At 43.7% G+C, this 19558-nt stretch overlaps 1 non-coding gene across 1 annotated transcript; it reads left to right on the top strand.

The window, feature by feature from the left end:
* Positions 1-1686: 1686 nt before the first annotated feature.
* On the top strand, positions 1687-1793 carry LOC140853526 (small nucleolar RNA R71). The gene has a single exon (XR_012136596.1). It is a non-coding gene; the product is annotated as a small nucleolar RNA R71 (small nucleolar RNA).
* The last annotated feature ends 17765 nt before the right edge of the window (positions 1794-19558 follow it).

Here is a 19558-nt window from a genome sequence, read left to right as displayed (position 1 = left end):
ACTAATGTCAATGGATTCATAAATACCATCTTGGACTACATTGACATCAGCATAAGAAGAGGATTCCTGTTCTAAGTTAAAAACATTAAACTCAATGGTCATATTCCCAAAGGATAACTTCATTAGACCATTTCGATAATTGATTTCAGCATTGGCCGTAGCTAAGAATGGTCTTCCTAAAATGACAGGTATATGTCCTTTAGGATTCGCAACTGGCTCAGTCTCTAAAACAATAAAATCTACAGGGAAAATGAAATTTTCAACCTTTATCAGAACATCCTCGACCATTCCCTTAGGGATCCTGAGAGATCTATCGATTAACTGTAATGTGATCCCAGTAGGTTGAAGTTTTTCTAATCCTAGTTGCTCATACACCGAATATGGAAGGATATTCACACTAGCTCCTAGATCTAGCAAGGCCTTTTTTATATTGATTTCTCCAATAACACAAGAAATTGTTGGAGCTCCAGGGTCCTTATATTTAATTGGCACATGGCTAGATAGGTATGAACTGACACTTGCAGCCAAAAATGCTTTCTTTGGTACATTAGTGGTCCTTTTCCTAGTGCAAAGATCTTTTAAAAATTTGGCATAAGTTGGAACCTGATGGATTATATCTAAAAGAGGAATATTAACTTGGACTTGTTTAAATACCTCTAAAATTTTGTCTAAATGTTCAGATTTATTAGATTTCAGTCTGTTTGGAAAAGGAGCTCTAGGACTTTTAAGTACTGGACTAGGTGAATTTTTAGTTTCTGGTGCTTGAGGTTGAAAGGTAGTAGTTTTAGAAGATGACTCGGCAGATGAATCCTCTATATCATCAAGTGCAACTACCTTATTGTCTATTTGTTTTCCCGATCTTAAGATATGAATGGCATTTACACCATTAATTTAGTTTCCTTGTTGGGGTCGTGGACCATTTTGGTTCCTAGGATTTGGCTCAGGTTGGCTAGGTAACCTACCATGTTCTCGTTCACTAATGGTCGAAGCCAGCTGACTTGCATTTTCAGACGGGCTATAGCTTGGGTGTTATTATTTATGAGTTGATCCGTGGTTTGCATAAAGCTGGTATGTGTCTTCATCATGGCTTCTAGGCTTTTCTCTAAAGAGATAATTTTCTTGTCATTATCATGGAAGCCTGGCGGGTTGTTCATCACTGGGTTGGACCTTAGATTTTGCTGATTGAAATTTGAATTGCCTACATTAAGATTCTGGGACCATGAGAAATTCGGATGATTCCTCCAACCTGGGTTATATGTGGGTGCATAAGGATTGTTCAATGGTCCTTGATAGGTGGCATTCACCTGTGCACACTCATTCGAGTAGGAACATTCTTCTAAGACATGGTCGGGTGCATTGCACCCTTTACACATGGGTGCAGATATTTGATTTACATTGGCTGGTCTCTGTAATTCTAAGGCTTCCAATCTACGTGTTAAGGTTGCAATCTTGGCCTCTGATGTTAGGGTTGGTTGAATTTGATGCATTCCTCCTCTTGAAGGTGTAGCTTTATCAAGTTCCCTAGTTGTTTCCCACTGTAAATTTTTCTCGGCTAGGTCTTTTAAGAATTGCCAAGCTTCAGTAGTTTCTTTATCCATAAATTGGCCTTGGCACATGGACTCTAGCATGGTTCTTGAGTTTGAATCTAACCCCTCATAGATGATCTGGCATAGTCTCCAAGTTTCTATTCCATGGTGTGGGCATTGGGTCAAAAGATTCTTGAAACGATCAAAGTACTTTCAAAATGATTCACCAGCTAGTTGGTAAAATTGATTTATTTCATTCCTAATCCTAGCTGTTTTATGATGGGGGAAATACTTTTTCAAAAATATTCTCACAAAGCCCTCCCAGGTAGTGACAGAATGGTTTGGCAGACTATAAAGCCACTTCTTAGCATTATCCTTAAGGGCAAAGTTGATTAATCTAAGTTTGACATCATCCTCTGTTAATTACAGTTTCATGGTTGCACATACCTCCTCAAATTCTCTAATAAATATATAAGCATCCTCTAATCCTGTGAATTTTGGAAGCATATTTATGATTTGAGATTTGATTTCAAAATTATTAGCTGTGGATTGTGGCAACCTGATACAAGATGGTTGGATGGAGCCAACTGGATAACACAAATCCTTAAGGGCCATGGGTTGGATTGGTTTAGCCATTGGAACAACAGGAATTGACTCAATTCTAACTAGACGATCCGACACTCTTCTCCATACACGAGGTGTACGTTCTCGATGTTTATACAATTTTTTTTTTATAAAATTTTTATGTATAAGAAAAAAAAAGAAAAAAGAAAAAGTTCTAAAGAAAAGATCCTAAGGAGTCTTAAATCTAAAAAAAAGTAACCAAATTAATTTAAATTTTAATAAATTTTTTTTTTATTTTTCAAACAAGTGAAATAATAAATTAAACTCAATCTATCCTAGGGTTAACCTAAATCTAGACAGCTCCTAACTGTTCCAAGATGACCCTTCAAGCCTTCCAAGTGGAGATTGATCAACTAGTTAGCCAGGTAAGTATAAGAGGTGGGAAGTTCACTCATCGTTGCCTTTCTAGACACCAAACGAGTTGGCCAGGCCAGCAACTGAACCAATTTAACAAACCACCCTTAGAGATTTGCCTAGACACCAACTAATTAAACAACTCAAACTTGGTAGAACTCTTAGGGTTCCTTATCCTATTGAGCTCGAATTCCTTAAGATTGATGTCTAATTGATTTTAAGATTAAAGGTCTAGGCAATGCAATATGATGGAGATGGTTTTTGGGCTAAGGAAGGGTAATGAAATCCCCACCTTATCTTGTTAATAGGTTGATGCCCTTAGATTAATTATGAAAATGCAAATGCAAATAAACAAGATGACCAAGAATGTAAAAGATTTTAATTTAGATTTTTTTTTATTTTGATATTTTACTTCACGATTATGAAATATCTTTTGTTTTATTTTATTTTTTTTTAATTAAGTAAATTCAAATGATTAGGTCTAAAAGGAAAAGTAATTAACTAAAAATAATAAAAGAGAAATTAGAAGCGTACCTGAGTTTTTCAGCAATCACCAACTAAATCTAGAAACCTAAAGGAAAAAGAAAGAGAGTTATAAAGCATGAAGAATAAATATTTGAAAATAATTTAAAATGCCAAATCTCCGGCAACGGCGCCAAAAACTTGATGTGCAAATCTTAAAATTTATAAATAAAATCGCAAGCGCACGGTGTGCAATGTAGCACGACCAGCGAGTACGGGTCGATCCCACAGAGACTTGGTTTAAAAATAATTTTTAAATCTATGCTCAAGCGAGCTTTAACGAAAATCAAAAATCGAAAGTTGTTTGCTAAAGACAATAAGATTAAGGATCTAGGGTTTTTGAATCCACTAGATCTAGATTAAGAAATTTTACCTAGAATTTTTTTTATTGATCCTAACGACTACTCCTCTTGTCTTTCCCAAGCATAGATTATGAAGGGACTAAGGTCCAACGATAACCCATCAAGATTCTTTACAGGGGAGTAGTAACTAGGATCCCTTAGGGTTTTCTCCTCCTATGCACTGAATCAAGCATGAACTATGAAGGGACTCTGACCCAACTGTAGTTCATCAAAAATTTTTGACAAAAGAGGAAGAAAAAAAAATCCTAAGAAAAAGAAAGAACCCTATGTAAAATCCCTACTCATGATCTAGCTTCATCGCAAACCCTAGAAGGGATGCTTAGCTAGACATGATCTAAATCTACTTACAAAATTTAAATACAAAAAAATAAACTACCCTAATTTTATAAATAAAACTATCCTAATTGCATAAATTTAAACTGCATAATTTAAAACTATCCTAATTGCATAAATTAAACTATCCTAATTGCAAGAAAAATAAATTGCATAATGTAAAGAGATAAAATTACATAAAAATAAGATTTTATATAAAAAAAAATTATTACAAAAACCTCAAAGCTCGAGGCTTAAGAAGAAAGCTAAAAATCCCACTATCTAAGGTTACAAGCTTAATCGGAAGGAAAGAATCCCCCTTGTAAATAAGGGCCTTTGGGGGCTTTTTATAGGCATTTGGGGGTTATAAGATTTTCAAAACTTTAGATGTGGGACTAAGAAGTTTTAGAGGGCTGTTAGGGGGGTTTAGGAGCTCAAATCTCACTCAAAAAGCACTTAAATCCATCAAGAAATCTTAGAAATTGTTTCAGCCGTCCGATCTTCATCTAAAGGACCCAATTCATCTAATAAATCAAGTCAGAAGCGATTCTGGGCCGTCGGATCACGATTTGGGTGAAGCGCTGCCGTTGGATCGCGCTGCAGAGATGGGATCAGGTCGGATGCATCGCGGACCGTCCGATCAAGGCGCTGGAAGATTTCGTCCGTTGGATCACGCTGCAGAAGGATCCCGTGTTGTCCTAGTGTTTATTGATTCTTGCAATTGCCTTGATTACGGTTAGATCTTGACCGGCTGCGATGATGGCCGTCCGATGGCGCAAAAAATATGAAGCGTTGGATCTTGATCAGAGAAGATCGGACCATCGAGTGATGTGAAGTTACCAGGTTGCCCTTCGGACCTTCTTCTCTCTCCTCATGAGCCCTGGACCGCGTGCATGGATCGGACTCGCGATGCATTGCGGTGAGCCGAGACTCGCTGATTGGCTGGTTTATGGTGCGCCGATGGGTCCATGGTCCAGACGCCTGTTGCTGTAGACCAGGCGGCTAACCAGATCACCAAATCAGTTGATTTTTGACCAATTTTGACCTGATTTGACTCGAGTTTGATCCAATTGAGTCTTCTTTCTTCATTCTTCAATTTCTGGATCAATTTAACTTCGTTTTGCGTAAAATTTGGGTCGTTAGAATCCTCTTTCCTTGTTCTTTCTATTGATGACCTCTTCTTCTGAAAAATATAATAACAAGTATCAATTTCCTAATAAAGTTAGATAATTTAGATATTAATTGATACTTTTTATGTCAATTTGTGACATAAATCATACATAGAGGAGGTGCTAAAAAGGTTTAGCATGAAAAACTCCAAAAGATGTTTGGTACCTTTTAGACATGACATTCATCTCTCCAAGAAGATATGCCCTGGCACACCTGAGGAGATTGAACGTATGAGCAAGATCCCTTATACTTCGGCAATAAGAAGCCTCATGTATGCCATGTTATGTACACGACCTGATATAACCCATACTGTGAGTGTCACAAGCAGATATCAGTCGAATCCAGGTGAAGAGCACTAGACTTCTGTGAAATGTATCCTTAAGTACTTGAGAAGGACTAAGGATATGTTTCTAGTCTTTGAGAATGGAGAACTCTAGGTTCAGGGATTTACAGACTCAGACTTTATGTCTGATATAGATGATCGAAAGTCGACATCTAGGAGTCTGTTCATTTGCAATGGTGGTACAGTTAGCTGGAAGAGTTTCAAGTAGACGGTGATTGCTGATTCTACCATGGAGGCAGAGTATATTACTGCATCGAAAGCTACGAAGGAGACATTCTGGTACAAGAAGATTGCCGCAGAGCTTGGAGTGATGCCATCAGATGCCATCCCTCTTTACTGCGACAATAATGGCGCCATAGCCCTAGCTAAGGAGCCAAGATCTCACCAGAAGTCTAAGCATATCGAGTGACAATTCCATCTGATCCATGATTACCTCGAAAAAGGTTATGTCGAGGTTAAGAGAGTCCACTCCACAGACAATACAACAGACCCACTGACAAAACCATTAGGCTAGCAGAAGATTGAAGCCCACCTTGAAAAGATGGAACTTAGATATGTAGCCAATTGGCATTAAGTCAAGTGAAAGTTTGTTAGATGTGTGCCCTAGATGCCAGATTGGCTGACACATTCCTGTACAAATATAAGGATAAATTTATAATTTTGACTATAAATGAATAAAAGGGTTATTCTACTATCACATTGTGTACATTATGTCTGTGATACATCCTTTGAGTTAGTAGGAATGTTAATTCATATTTTCAAGAGTTGAAAATTTAAAGCATAAATTTACATAACAAACTCATAAACAGCTCCTGACTATAGGATCATCACGAGGATGGTGATCGATCCGAAAGGTTGGTGTACGATCGCTTCCTTAGAGTAGATGTGTCTTGAGTCTATGTTGTGTAGACATCGAAGTGAGAGTACAGATATTCGTTGAGAATGAGAGTACTGAGCGTGACCACCTCGAGCAGTCATAAGGAAGTCTACCTTCTCGTCGATGACTAGCTCGATGCTGCAGCTGTGTGTTTAGTTCTTTGACCCGAGGTACATCGACAGTTCACCTTGAGTGTGTTATAGTTTGACTACACCATAACTCGATCTCTTAGCCATTCAGAACTCTGAGGTGTATATTGGCTGTAGCATATTCATTGTAGGAACCAGATCGCACCAAGAAAGGATATATCAACCTCGATAGATGAGAGGAGTAGTCCTATGATGATCGAAAGATCGAGTCCTTAAGCCCATGGCCATGGCAGAGTGAAATAATGAAAAAGAGTTTTCCATTGGGATTTCACATCAGACTCGGATCGATCGATTGATTCATATGACTGATGTTGGATTTGACGAGTTCACCTTAACCCTAATTCAGTTGGGACTCATGATAGAGGAACTCAATCACACAGGTAGCTGCACCGAGAGGTTCGTCTTTATTTCTGATGGATTGCCACCATATACTGCTAGGTGTCACTGATGGATTTTGGAAGCAATTAGAATGATATTGATGATCGATCATTCTAAATTATCTGAATCAGAAGAGTTCTAGTCCATCGAAAGGAGTTTCGATAATGTCGATGATGAGATCATGACATGTCTCATTACCATATGAAAATAAATTTAATTGAGTCACACAAACAAAAGTTAGGATCTGGATGCCATCAATCAAGCTAACCCAGTTCGATTGATTTGGATTAGATCCAATTAGGTTCAAGAAAATCGTGCTAGCACACGATTGAGCCTAACTTTCTCCTCGTGCAATCTTTTTCATCTCGACTGAGCCAAATGTGATTTGACTCACCCAGAGAATCTTGAGAAGGTTTCTCTCAGTCTGACTGGAGCCAGTCCAGTTCAGAAAAGTTTTATCTTATATCATGAGATGAATTTAAAACAATACCTGCCAATTTCTGTTACCTGTCATTTTCGTTTTAGGACATCGATCAAACATTGACTTATGGATCTTAAACTGAAGGCCACTTGGCAAGAGATCATTAGAGAATTTTTGTGGAGTGTCCATTTGCTAAATTAGGCCTCAAAGTGGGCACCAAGATCAGATTGGGCGTGCGCCCCAAGTGGATAAGGATAGAGTCCCATGAGATGAGGACTCTATGCCTTGATTGACTCAAACTGTTGGGCGTCAATCTCACTATGTTTATCCAGTGTTGGTGCCAACAGTAGGAGGGTTTGGTAGGATTCTTATCTGATATGATCAGATGACATCACTCTACCAATCAGAATTTTTTCAGAATTAATTAAAATTTTCTGATTAGTCGAATGATGTGGCACTGCATGGCGCAGTAGGGTCTATTTAAACCCTGTCTGCACCTAGGATTTAGAGAATCTGCTCAATCTCCAACAAAAACCTGATATCCCTCCACTTCTCTACGCCCCTTCTGGTCCTCTCTCTCTCCTTCATTTTGGATTTCATGGCCTCAAGCCACTTCTCAAAGTTAGACCCCTGCATTGCATCCATATAGATGATCGGATCCTTGTTATTCTCGTAAAGCTCAATAGAATCACCGTCCTGGATCAAGAAATAATAGTATCTGTCTGACTGATGCGATATTCTACTGGATCACCTCAAGGGTGCCTCTACATCAAAATTCGGGTTTGATCTAATCAAATTCGATTCAGATTTAGTTATTTGTATCGATTCTTCTACCTATCGAACTTCATCATGCTCAACTTTAGAAGTATTAATTCCTTCACTAAGAAACTTTTTTTCCAAAAAGTATGCCTTATTACTGACAAACACCTTTTATTCATCAGTAAGGTAGAAGTAATATTCTCTCATTTTCTTGAGATATCCTACAAAATAATACTTATTAGACCTAGGTCTGAGCTTGTTGGCCTGTAAATATTTGACATAAGCCAGATATCCCTAGACCCTGAGAGAGAGCATCAACCTATGCCCTGATCATACCTCATATGGTGTTTTATCGACAGACTCACTCGAAATATTATTGAACACAAAACAAGCTGTCTCAAGTGCATATCCCAAAAAGAAGATTGGCAGACTCACAAACCCCACATGAATCGAACCATATCTAACAGAGTTCGACTCCTCCTTTCAACCACTCCATTGTGTTGTGGTGTTCTAGGAGGTGTCTATTGTGAGAGAATCTTATTCTCTTCTAGATATATCATAAACTCATTAGAAAGATATTCTCCTCATTGATCTAACTGAAGAGTTTTAATACTCTTTTCAATTTATTTCTCTACTTCATTACGGAATTATTTGAATATTTTAAATGATTCAGACTTATATTTCACAAGATAGATATATCCATATCTAGATAGATCATCAGTAAACATAATAAAATAGTAATACCCACCTCTGGTATTAGTGTTCATAGGTCTACATACATCACTATGTATTAGGCCTAAAATTTTACTGACTTATTCATCTTTTTCAGTAAAAAGTGACTTAGTCATCTTTTTCAGAACATAAGATTCATAGATCAGCAATGATTCACAATCATTAATGTTGAGGATATCCTCTTGAGCCAACCTATTTTTTCTATTCTTATTAAAATAACTAAGCTTAAAATGCCAAAGGTAGGCATCCATGATATTATCTAATTTAGGATATTTATTTGAAGTATAGATTACCCTAACATACTGTAAGAGAATATAAATGCTATTTTTTAATTATCTTCATATTATTGTAACACAATTCATAATGATATCACAATAATCATTCTTTATTAAGAAATAATAATCATCTTTGGCCAAAAGACTAACAGAGATTACATTCATCAAGAAAGACAGATAATAGTGACAATCACTCAAAATGACACTATAAGAATTGAAAACAAGCTCGATAATTTCCAAAACTAAGATTGAAACTTGACTTCTATCTCCAACATTTAGGAATCTTTCGCTATTCTCAAATTTTTTACTAACCTAAAGTTTTTGCAATGAATTGCAAATATGAGTCAGATTTTCGGTATTCGATACCTAGGTAGTAGTGTCACATACAGAGAAATTATAAGGTGTTATCATATAAGCACCTTGACCAGCAACCAATTGCTGATTTTTTTTTTGACCTATTTGGATCCAGAAACTAAGAAAATTTCTCTTCCAATGATCGAGCTTCTTACAAAAGAAGCGCTCTACTAGACTTAGATCAGCCCTAGACTTCTGCACCTTCTTTCCTCTTTTAGAGAACTGACAACCTGCTGAGGAAAATTCATTCAACATTTGAAGGATTTTTTCAAACTGTGAATCTATGAATTTGCTACTAAATTCATTGTTTATAGCCACCCTCATTATACTCCGCATTGTGGTTCGATCACTGAGCCACTTCTGGTGTCTCTGACCGCATCACATATGTTAGACGCAAGTTCTTCAGATGTAGGCTCCATAAGGACATAGAGAATCCTTTCATGCTCAAGAACAATTCTCAACTTTCGATACCAACAATCGAAGTTGGATCCCATAAGCTTGTCACTATCTAACGATGTATAGAGTGACAAGGTACTAGCCATTTCTAAAAAGAAAGAAAAATATAAATCTATTAGTATATAAATTATAAATTCTAAAGATTTAGACTTTAGTCTAAAGATTCTCTCACTATTTTATATGAATTGTTAGTCTCTACCTTCAATTCGAGAAATTATCTTAATTTCTTAGCGGATAGTAGAATCCACACAGACTGCATACGGGCCCGAGTATGGCTCGACCAACCCTTATGCATCTATGGGTATGTTCTTAACCAATTATTTCTCTAAATATTTTTTAATAATAATTTTATTTCAAATTTTATTTTAGTAGGCTAGGATCTTCACTGAAAGTTTTGATTAGGTCCAACCATTAATATGACCCTACTTATGATTCTAACTAGTGAATGATTCGATCCGAGTATGGCTCGACCAACCCAATCATTCATTAGATAGTACAATAGAGTCATCATATAATGAATAATAATTTCATCATTCAGAGAAATATCAAATGTAAGGCACCTTCAATGTCAATCTGAAATAATAAACCTATTACCATTCACCTTAATGGAAGGCTATGAACTTGTTATCCCCATAACTTGTTCATTTTAAGGACCTAATAATTTAAAAGATTTGATTAACTATTTAAGAGAAGAGAAGAGATTGACCAGCTAATCATAATTCTTCTACTGACTTCACTAAGTTGGATCAAAGAAGACTAGAGATGAGCTGGTTAAATCGATAAGTCATAAATCCTCCCACTGACTTCATCAAGTCATGAAGAAGACTATAGACAAGTCATTCTATGGGCACCTAAATCAGTCATACTAATTTTTTAACTAGCATGGGTCAACTCAAATCACTTAATGATCTAATCAAAATATAATTTATTATGTTGGTCAGGTAAGTGAGATTAGTGGGAGGGATATGCCATTTGCTCATCATAGACTCAATATAGTTAAGTAGCTCTCAATTAATGACCACTGATCAAAACTGCCAAACTTATCTTAGATACTAACTGATTAATTAGTTTAGATTTGATTAGCCGAATGACTCAGACTCAATCACTGAGCCACAATCAAGATCTATTTGGTCTAATCAAAGATATGGACTTGACCAACTATAACTATTATATTGGATCTAAAGAAATTCTGATTTAGTCTAATTCAACTTTTAGTTAGATTTAATCATTTTCTCCAAATAGTCCATGTTACATTTGATTCTAACCTTAGGTCTAACCCAATTAAGAGGATCTGATTTGAGCTAACCTAGGCCCCTATATTTTATATAATATTATTAGATCTTTAATTCATAATTTTAGATCTAATTGATTCAACCCTTAATTCTCAATTAAGTTTGAATCTAACATGGGTTCAGGTTGGGTTTGAAATAATTTTAATCAAATTTTATGCATAATTTTTTAATTTTGAAACTGAATCGGTTTATCCCTAGACTGAGCCAGCTCACTACAGTGGATCGACTAAATTTGCTACTTAGTCGACTCACTGTAAGTGAATAGTAACCTGTTATAACTACTTGCTACAACTAGATTAGCTCAGTTGGAAATTGGACCGACTAACTAGGAGACTGAGTCAACTCAGTCCAAGACTGAGTCAGCTCGGCAGACGTGCCAGCAACAATTACAAAGTTTTAAATCAAAAAATTTTGCATAAACTAAAATAAAATCAATCATAAATAATTTTTTAAATCTAATCTAAATCTTTTATGATTTTAGATTTTATTTTTTATGATTAAAATAATTTTAAGTATTAAGATTAGATGTTACTATCTTTCATACAAATTGTATCACATACAACAAAATCTAGGGTATTCAGATTTAGAATTTTGTAAAAAAATAATTTTTTTTCTTTTACATTCTTCTTCATGAGATATAATCACATGGCACCCCTACACATCATAAAAGCATCCCATCAAATGAGAAGAGATGATCTTTAAACCCTACTTGCTCTTATGATCAGACAGACCTAATGACCAACCTAATCGGAGTACTTGACTAATCGATCATCTAATCTTATATGAATAAGACTGATCAAAATTAGATCTGAACATAAGCATCATTTAGATCTAATCTAAATAATCAAATTTTAGATTTTAAGAGCATAAAAAATATGTTATGCAATCTATGGCTCTGATACCAATTAAAAGAAGAGGTAGTTCCATGCATGCAATTTTAAAATTTTAAAGCAGAATCATGTTAGATTAAATAATTTAATCTACACTATATGTAAGAGATCTGATCTAAACTATCATGCCAGGATCTATAACATGATTTAAGATATAATTAAAATTTGAAAATAAAAAAAAAATTTGCATCGATCACATCGATGTCCTAGATCAGATCTAACTATTAAATCTGATCTGATCTAATAAATTCAGAACCTATTACCTTTGTGCGGATTGATGAATACCACTGATGATCACATAGATTGAGATCTTACTCGATGTCGTATAGCTGTACAAGATGTTCGACCTCTATGGATTGTCCACACGAAGCCCTTATCATGATCAGCCTTTTCGGGAGTGCTAGCTCGTATGAAGATTATCTGATGGTAGATCTGATCTGATCTCTATCTTCGAACAACGTGGATCCTTCTGATACTAAAGATAGATTGAAGGAGGATGTAGGTGGTGGAAGAAAGATAGAGAAACACCTTTTTCTGCTTTGGATTCTTCTCTCTCAAAAAAACTCAGCGTCAAGACCCAAATCGCTCACCCAAAAGGAGACGGATCTCCTCTAAATTTCACATGCCAACAAGTTGGTAGACCACCCCAAAATTCTCATGCCCTAATAGAGGTTCGGCCCTCTTTCTCTCAAGTTTCTCATAGTGGAAAAACATCAGCAATCGATGCACAAAACTAAAGGATTTTTATGGATGCCGATCAAGAGAAGATTGGATAGGATGTGGACATGTTTTAGTTCAAATTCAAAATCATTTTGAATTCAAACTCAACTGATCCAATCCACAACCAATCCCAATTCAAAAAAGGGCCAAACAAATGCAAATGGCATGGGAAAAATGCCAAGAGCACTTCCTTTTGTCGCACAAAGAGGAGTCCTTCATAAGGTGGTTGGTTGGGGTGGATTAGGATAGGAATTAGGGTTTCAAATTCAAACCTTTTGAATTTAAATTAAAACCAATCAAACTCTATCGATAGTGGGTGACAACATGAAAATTTGCTGGCATTATCCTCACACACAAACTAGCTTTGTGCATTGAGAATTGGCATGGAGAAAATAGGTAGGCGCAAGGGAGTTTCTGAATTCAAACTTGAATTCTAAATTCAAGTTGATTTCAAATTTAATTTAAGTTTGATCCAATCAAACTCTATTTGATTAGAAGTGATCGAACCCAATCTAGCTTGATCCTAACTCAATTAAAAATTAATTGAATCAAATCCTCATCAAATCAGGATTTAATCTCTCTTAGCGATTAGGTCATCCTATAACCTAATCAGGTCTAATCTAATTGAATTCAATTCAATTAGATTTGATCCAAACTTTAATGCTCAATCAAAATGAGTTAATCAATAATCTAATTACTAATTAATCTTCTTAAATTTTATTACCTCTTAGCAAATAATTTTATTACAACCATTACACAAGGTTAATCATCAATCATATTGATGATTTTACCCTCTAATGATTCTTAATCGTCGATCAACCATATGATTGGAGAGGAACTTCTAGTGTATATGATCTCATAGATTCGAACTTAAATTGATAGTACAAAAATAAATTTTTATACCAATCGAAATGACTATCTAGCAATAGTACCCGATGTCTGGATAGGTCAAATATATACAAAGGAACATCCAAGAACCTACTGGCATATGATTACTGTTGGTGCAAAAATCTGCCTGCACTGGAGAAGCTGGAGTCGAGGGAGTCGCGGTCACCGCTGGGACCTCCAAGAGAAGTCTAAACCGGAGGTGGGGTTGCTCCGGCAAGACCCTCCGATGCTCAAGTCAGTTCTCTGCCTCAACAAGAATGGAGTGCTCGAACGAAAATTTTAGCAGAGTTTTTAGGTAAAAACGAGAGCTTAGAGAATAACGTATCTAGGATCTCTCCTTTTATAGGCGGAGGGAGCAACAGACTGATAGCGATGTCTGTAACCGTCTGGTTGTGGGCTGCCCAGGGTCAGGCGGAGTTTGTTGCGAATAGTAGTGGAGTAGACCCATGGCTATCACCGAAGCGCGCCATGTTGAGTCTGCTGCAGGGAGTGGAGCGGCATCCATTATCGCGACTTCCTAGAAGATGGAAGAATCATGCGGTATCCGTCGCAAGAAGTGGAGCAGGATCGTGGGCATCATAGCAGTCTGCCAGGGAGTAATGGAGCCGTGCGGAATCCATCGCAGAAAGTGGAGCAGGATCGTGGGCATCATAGCGATCTGCTAGGGAGTAATGGAGCCGCATGAAATCCATCGCAGGAAGTGGAGCAGGATCGTGGTCGTTGCTGCATCACGCCAGGGAGTGCAGACCTGTCGGCTGAAGTTCGGCTAGAGTGTCTGGCGGAGAGGGGTGGTTAGCTATCCATTTGAGAGGAGCCCGGAGTCCGGCTCCCGTAAGAGTCCGGACGAAGTCTTCCTTTAGCCGAAGTCGGGGACGAGGCCCGGCTCCCGTAGGGGTCCGGGCGGAGTCTTCCTGTAATTAAAGTTAGGGGCGAAGTCCGGCTCCCGTAGGAGTCCGGACGAAGCTTACCAGTGGTTGAAGTTGGTGACAGAGCCCGGCTCCCGTAGGAGTCCGGGCGGAGTCTGCTTGCGGTCGGAGTTGTGGATGGAGTTCGGCTCTCGTAAGAGTTCAGACGAGGTCTGTCTGCAGCCGGAGTCGGGGACGAGGCCCGGCTCCCATAGGGGTCCGGGCGGAGTCTTCCTGTAATTAAAGTTAGGGGCGAAGTCCGGCTCCCGTAGGAGTCCGGACGAAGCTTACCAACAGTTGAAGTTGGTGACGGAGCCCGACTCCCGTAGAAGTCCGGACAGAGTCTGCCCGTAATTAAAGTCAGGGGCGAAGTCCAGCTCCTGTAGGAGTCCGAACGAAGCTTACCAGCAATTGAAGTTGGTGACAGAGCCCGACTCCCGTAGGGGTCCGGGCGGAGTCTGCTTGCAGTCGGAGTTGTGGGTGGAGTCCGGCTCCCGTAGGAGTCCGAACGAGGTCTGTCTGCAGTCGGAGTCGGGAACGAGACCCGGCTCCCATAGGGGTCCGGGCGAAGTCTTCCTGCAATTAAAGTCAGGAGTGAAGTCCGGCTCCCGTAGGAGTCCAGACGAAGCTTACCAGCAGTTGAAGTTGGTGACGGAGCCCGGCTCCTGTAGGAGTCCGGGCGGAGTCTGCCTGCAATTAAAGTCAGGGGCGAAGTCCGGCTCCCGTAGGAGTCCGGACGAAGCTTACCAGCACTTGAAGTTGGTGACGGAGCCCGGCTCCCGTAGGGGTCCGGGCGGAGTCTGCTTGCGGTCGGAGTTGTGGGTGGAGTCCAGCTCCCGTAGGAGTCTGGAAGAGGTCTGTCTGCAGCCGGAGTCGGGGACGAGGCCCGGCTCCAATAGGGGTCCGGGCGGAGTCTTCCTGCAATTAAAGTCAGGGGCGAAGTCCGGCTCCCGTAGGAGTCCGGACGAAGCTTACTAGCAGTTGAAGTTGGCGACGGAGCCCGGTTCCCGTAGGAGTTCGGATGGAGTCTGCTTGCAGTCGGAGTTGTGGGCAGAGTCCGGCTCCCGTAGGAGTCCAGACAAGGTCTGTCTGCAGTCGGAGTTGGGGACGAGGCCCGGCTCCCGCAGGGGTCCGAGCGAAATCTTCCTGCAATTAAAGTCAGGGGCGAAGTCCGGCTCCCGTAGGAGTCCGGACGAAGCTTACCAGCAGTTGAAGTTGGTGACGGAGCCCGGCTCCCGTAGGAGTCCGGGCGGAGTCTACCTGCAATTAAAGTCAGGGGCGAAGTCCGGCTCCCGTAGGAGTCCGGACGAAGCTTACCAGCAGTTGAAGTTGGTGACAGAGCCCGGCTCCCGTAGGGGTACGGGCGGAGTCTTCTTGCGGTCAGAGTTGTGGGCAAAGTCTGGCTCCCGTAGGAGTCCGGACGAGGTCGGTCTGCAGCCGGAGTCGGGGACGAGACCCAGCTCCCGTAGGGGTCCCGGCGGAGTCTTCCTGCAATTAAAGTCAGGGGCGAAGTCCGGCTCCCGTAGGACTCCGGACGAAGCTTACCAGCAGTTGAAGTTGGTGACGGAGCCCAGCTCCCGTAGGAGTCCGGGCGGAGTCTACTTGCAGTCGGAGTTGTGGGCGGAGTCCGGCTCACGTAGGAGTCCGGACAAGATCTGTTTGCAGCCGGAGTTGGGGACGAGGCCCGGCTCCCGCAGGGGTCCGGGCGGAATCTTCCTGCAATTAAAGTCAGGGGCGAAGTCCGGCTCCCATAGGAGTCCGGACGAAGCTTACCAGCAGTTGAAGTTGGTGACGGAGCCCGACTCCCGTAGGGGTCTGGGCGAAGTCTGCTTGCGGTCGGAGTTGTGGGCGGAGTCTGGCTCCCGTAGGAGTCAGGATGAGGTCTGTCTGCAGCAGGAGTGGGGACGAGGCCCGGCTCCCGTAGGGGTCCGGGCGGAGTCTTCCTGCAATTAAAGTCAGGGGCGAAGTCCGGCTCCTGTAGGAGTCCGGACGAAGCTTACCAGCAGTTGAAGTTGGTGACGGAGCCCGGCTCCCGTAGGAGTCCGGGCGGAGTCTGCTTGCGGTCGGAGTTGTGGGTGGAGTCCGACTCCCGTGGGAGTCCGAACAAGGTCTGTCTGCAGCCGGAGATGGGGACGAGGCCCGGCTCCCGCAGGGGTCCGGGCGGAATCTTCCTGCAATTAAAGTCAGGGGTGAAGTCCGGCTCCCGTAGGAGTCCGGACGAAGCTTACCAGCAGTTGAAGTTGGTGACGGAGCCCGGCTCCCGTAGGAGTCCGGGCGGAGTCTGCCTGCAATTAAAGTCAGGGGCGAAGTCCGGCTCCCGTAGGAGTCCGGACGAAGCTTACCAGCAGTTGAAGTTGGTGACGGAGCCCGGCTCCCGTAAGGGTCCGGGCGGAGTCTGCTTGCAGTCGGAGTTGTGGGCAGAGTCCGGCTCCCGTAGGAGTCCGGACGAGATCTGTCTGCAGCCGGAGTCGGGGACGAGGCCCGGCTCCCGTAGGGGTCCAGGCGGAGTCTTCCGACTCCGGCTGCAGACAGACCTCGTCCGGACTCCTACGGGAGCCGGACTCCGCCCACAACTCCGACCGCAAGCAGACTCCGCCCGGACCCCTACAGGAGTCGGGCTCCGTCACCAACTTCAACTGCTGGTAAGCTTCGTCCGGACTCCTACGGGAGCCGGACTTCGCCCCTGACTTTAATTGCAGGCAGACTCCGCTCGGACTCCTACGGGAGCCGAGCTCCGTCACCAACTTCAACTGCTGGTAAGCTTCGTCCGGACTCCTACGGGAGCTGGACTTCGCCCCTGACTTTAATTGTAGGAAGATTCCGTCCGGACCCCTGTGGGAGCCGGGCATTGTCCCCAACTCCGACTGCAGACAGACCTTGTCCGGACTCCTACGGTAGCCGGACTCTGCCCACAACTCCGACCGCAAGCAGACTCCACCCGGACTCCTACGGGAGCCGGGCTCCGTCACCAACTTCAACTGCTGGTAAGCTTCGTCTGGACTCCTACGGGAGCCAGACTTCGCCCCTGACTTTAATTGCAGGAAGACTCCGCCCAAACCCCTGTGGGAGTCGAGCCTCATCCCCGACTCTGGCTGCAGACAGACTTCGTCCGGACTCCTACGGGAGCCGGACTCCGTCCACAACTCCGACCGCAAGCAGACTCCACCCGGACCCCTACGGGAGCCGGGCTCCGTCACCAACTTCAACTGCTGGTAAGCTTCGTCCGGACTCCTACGGGAGCCGGACTTCACATCTGACTTTAATTGCAGGAAAATTCCGCCCGGACCCCTGCGGGAGCCGGGCCTCGTCCCCAACTCCGGCTATAGACAGACCTTGTCCGAACTCCTACGGGAGCCGGACTCCGCCCACAACTCTGACCGCCAGCAGACTCCGCCCGGACTCCTACGGGAGCCGGGCTCTGTCACCAACTTCAACTGCTGGTAAGCTTCGTCCGGACTCCTACGGGAGCCGGACTTCGCCCCTGACTTTAATTGCAGGAAGACTCCGCCCGGACCCCTACGGGAGCAAGGCCTCGTCCCCGACTCCGGCTGCAGACAGACCTCATCCGGACTCCTACGGGAGCCGGACTCTGCCCACAACTCCGACCGCAAGCAGACTCCGTCCGAACCCCTACGGGAGCCGGGCTCCGTCACCAACTTCAACTGCTGGTAAGCTTCGTCCGGACTCCTACGGGAGCCGGACTTCGCCCCTGACTTTAATTGCAGGCAGACTCCGCCCAGACTCCTACGGGAGCCGGGCTCCGTCACCAACTTCAACTGCTGGTAAGCTTCGTCCGGACTCCTACTAGAGCCGGACTTAGCCCCTGACTTTAATTGCAGGAAGATTCCGCCCGGACCCTTGCGGGAGCTTGGTCTCATCCCCAACTCCGGCTGCAGACAGACCTTGTCCGGACTCCTATGGGAGCCGGACTCCGCCCACAACTCTGACCACAAGCAGACTCCGCCCGGACTCCTACGGGAGCCGGGCTCCGTCACCAACTTCAACTGCTGGTAAGCTTTGTCCGGACTCCTACGGGAGCCGGACTTCGCCCCTGACTTTAATTGCAGGAAGACTCCGCCCGAACCCCTACGGGAGCCGGGCCTCGTCTCCGACTCTGGCTGCAGACAGACCTCGTTCGGACTCCTACGGGAGCCGGACTCCGCCCACAACTCTGACCGCAAGCAGACTCCTCCCGGACCCCTACGGGAGCCGGGCTCCGTCACCAACTTCAACTGCTGGTAAGCTTCGTCCGGACTCCTACGGGAGCCGGACTTCGCCCCTGACTTTAATTGCAGGTAGATTCCGCCCGGACTCCTACGGGAACCGGGCTCCGTCACCAACTTCAACTGCTGGTAAGCTTCATCCGGACTCCTACGGGAGTCGGACTTTGCCCCTGACTTTAATTGCAGGAAGACTCCGCCCGGACCCCTACGGGAGCCGGGCCTCATCCCCGACTCCGACTGCAGACAGACCTCGTCCGGACTCCTACGGGAGCCGGACTCTGCCCACAACTCCGACCGCAAGCAGACTCCGCCCGGACCCCTACGGGAGCCGGGCTCCGTCACCAACTTTAACTGCTGGTAAGCTTCGTCCGGACTCCTACGGGAGCTGGACTTCGCCCCTGACTTTAATTGCAGGCAGACTCCGCTCGGACTCCTACGGGAGCCGGGCTCCGTCACCAATTTCAACTGCTGGTAAGCTTCATCTGGACTCCTACGGGAGCCGAACTTCGCCCCTGACTTTAATTACAGGAAGACTCCGCCCGGATCCCTACGGGAGCCGGGCCTCGTCCCCGACTCCGGCTGCAGATAGACCTCGTTCCAACTCCTACGAGAGCCGGACTCCGCCCACAACTCCGACCGCAAGCAGACTCCGCTCGGACCCCTACGGGAGCCGGGCCTCGTCACGAACTTCAACCGCTGGTAAGCTTTGTCCGGACTCCTACAGGAGCCGGACTTCACCCCTGACTTTAATTGCAGGAAGACTCCGCCCGGACCCCTACGGGAGTCGGGTCTCGTCCCCGACTTCGGCTAAAAGAAGACTTCGTCCGGACTCTTACGGGAGCCGGACTCCGGGCTCCTCTCAAATGGATAGCTAACCATCCCTCTCCGCCAGACACTCCAGCCGAACTTCAGCCGACAGGTCTGCACTCCCTGGCGTGACGCAGCAACGGCCACGATCCTGCTCCACTTCCTGCGATGGATTCCGCACGGCTCCATTACTCCCTGGCAGACCGCTATGATGCCCAC

Source organism: Elaeis guineensis, chromosome 13, assembly GCF_000442705.2.
Source record: "Elaeis guineensis isolate ETL-2024a chromosome 13, EG11, whole genome shotgun sequence".
Taxonomy (NCBI): Eukaryota; Viridiplantae; Streptophyta; class Magnoliopsida; order Arecales; family Arecaceae; genus Elaeis; species Elaeis guineensis.
The sequence above is the reverse complement of the archived record's forward strand: the minus strand, read 5'-3'. Positions and strand labels throughout refer to the sequence as shown.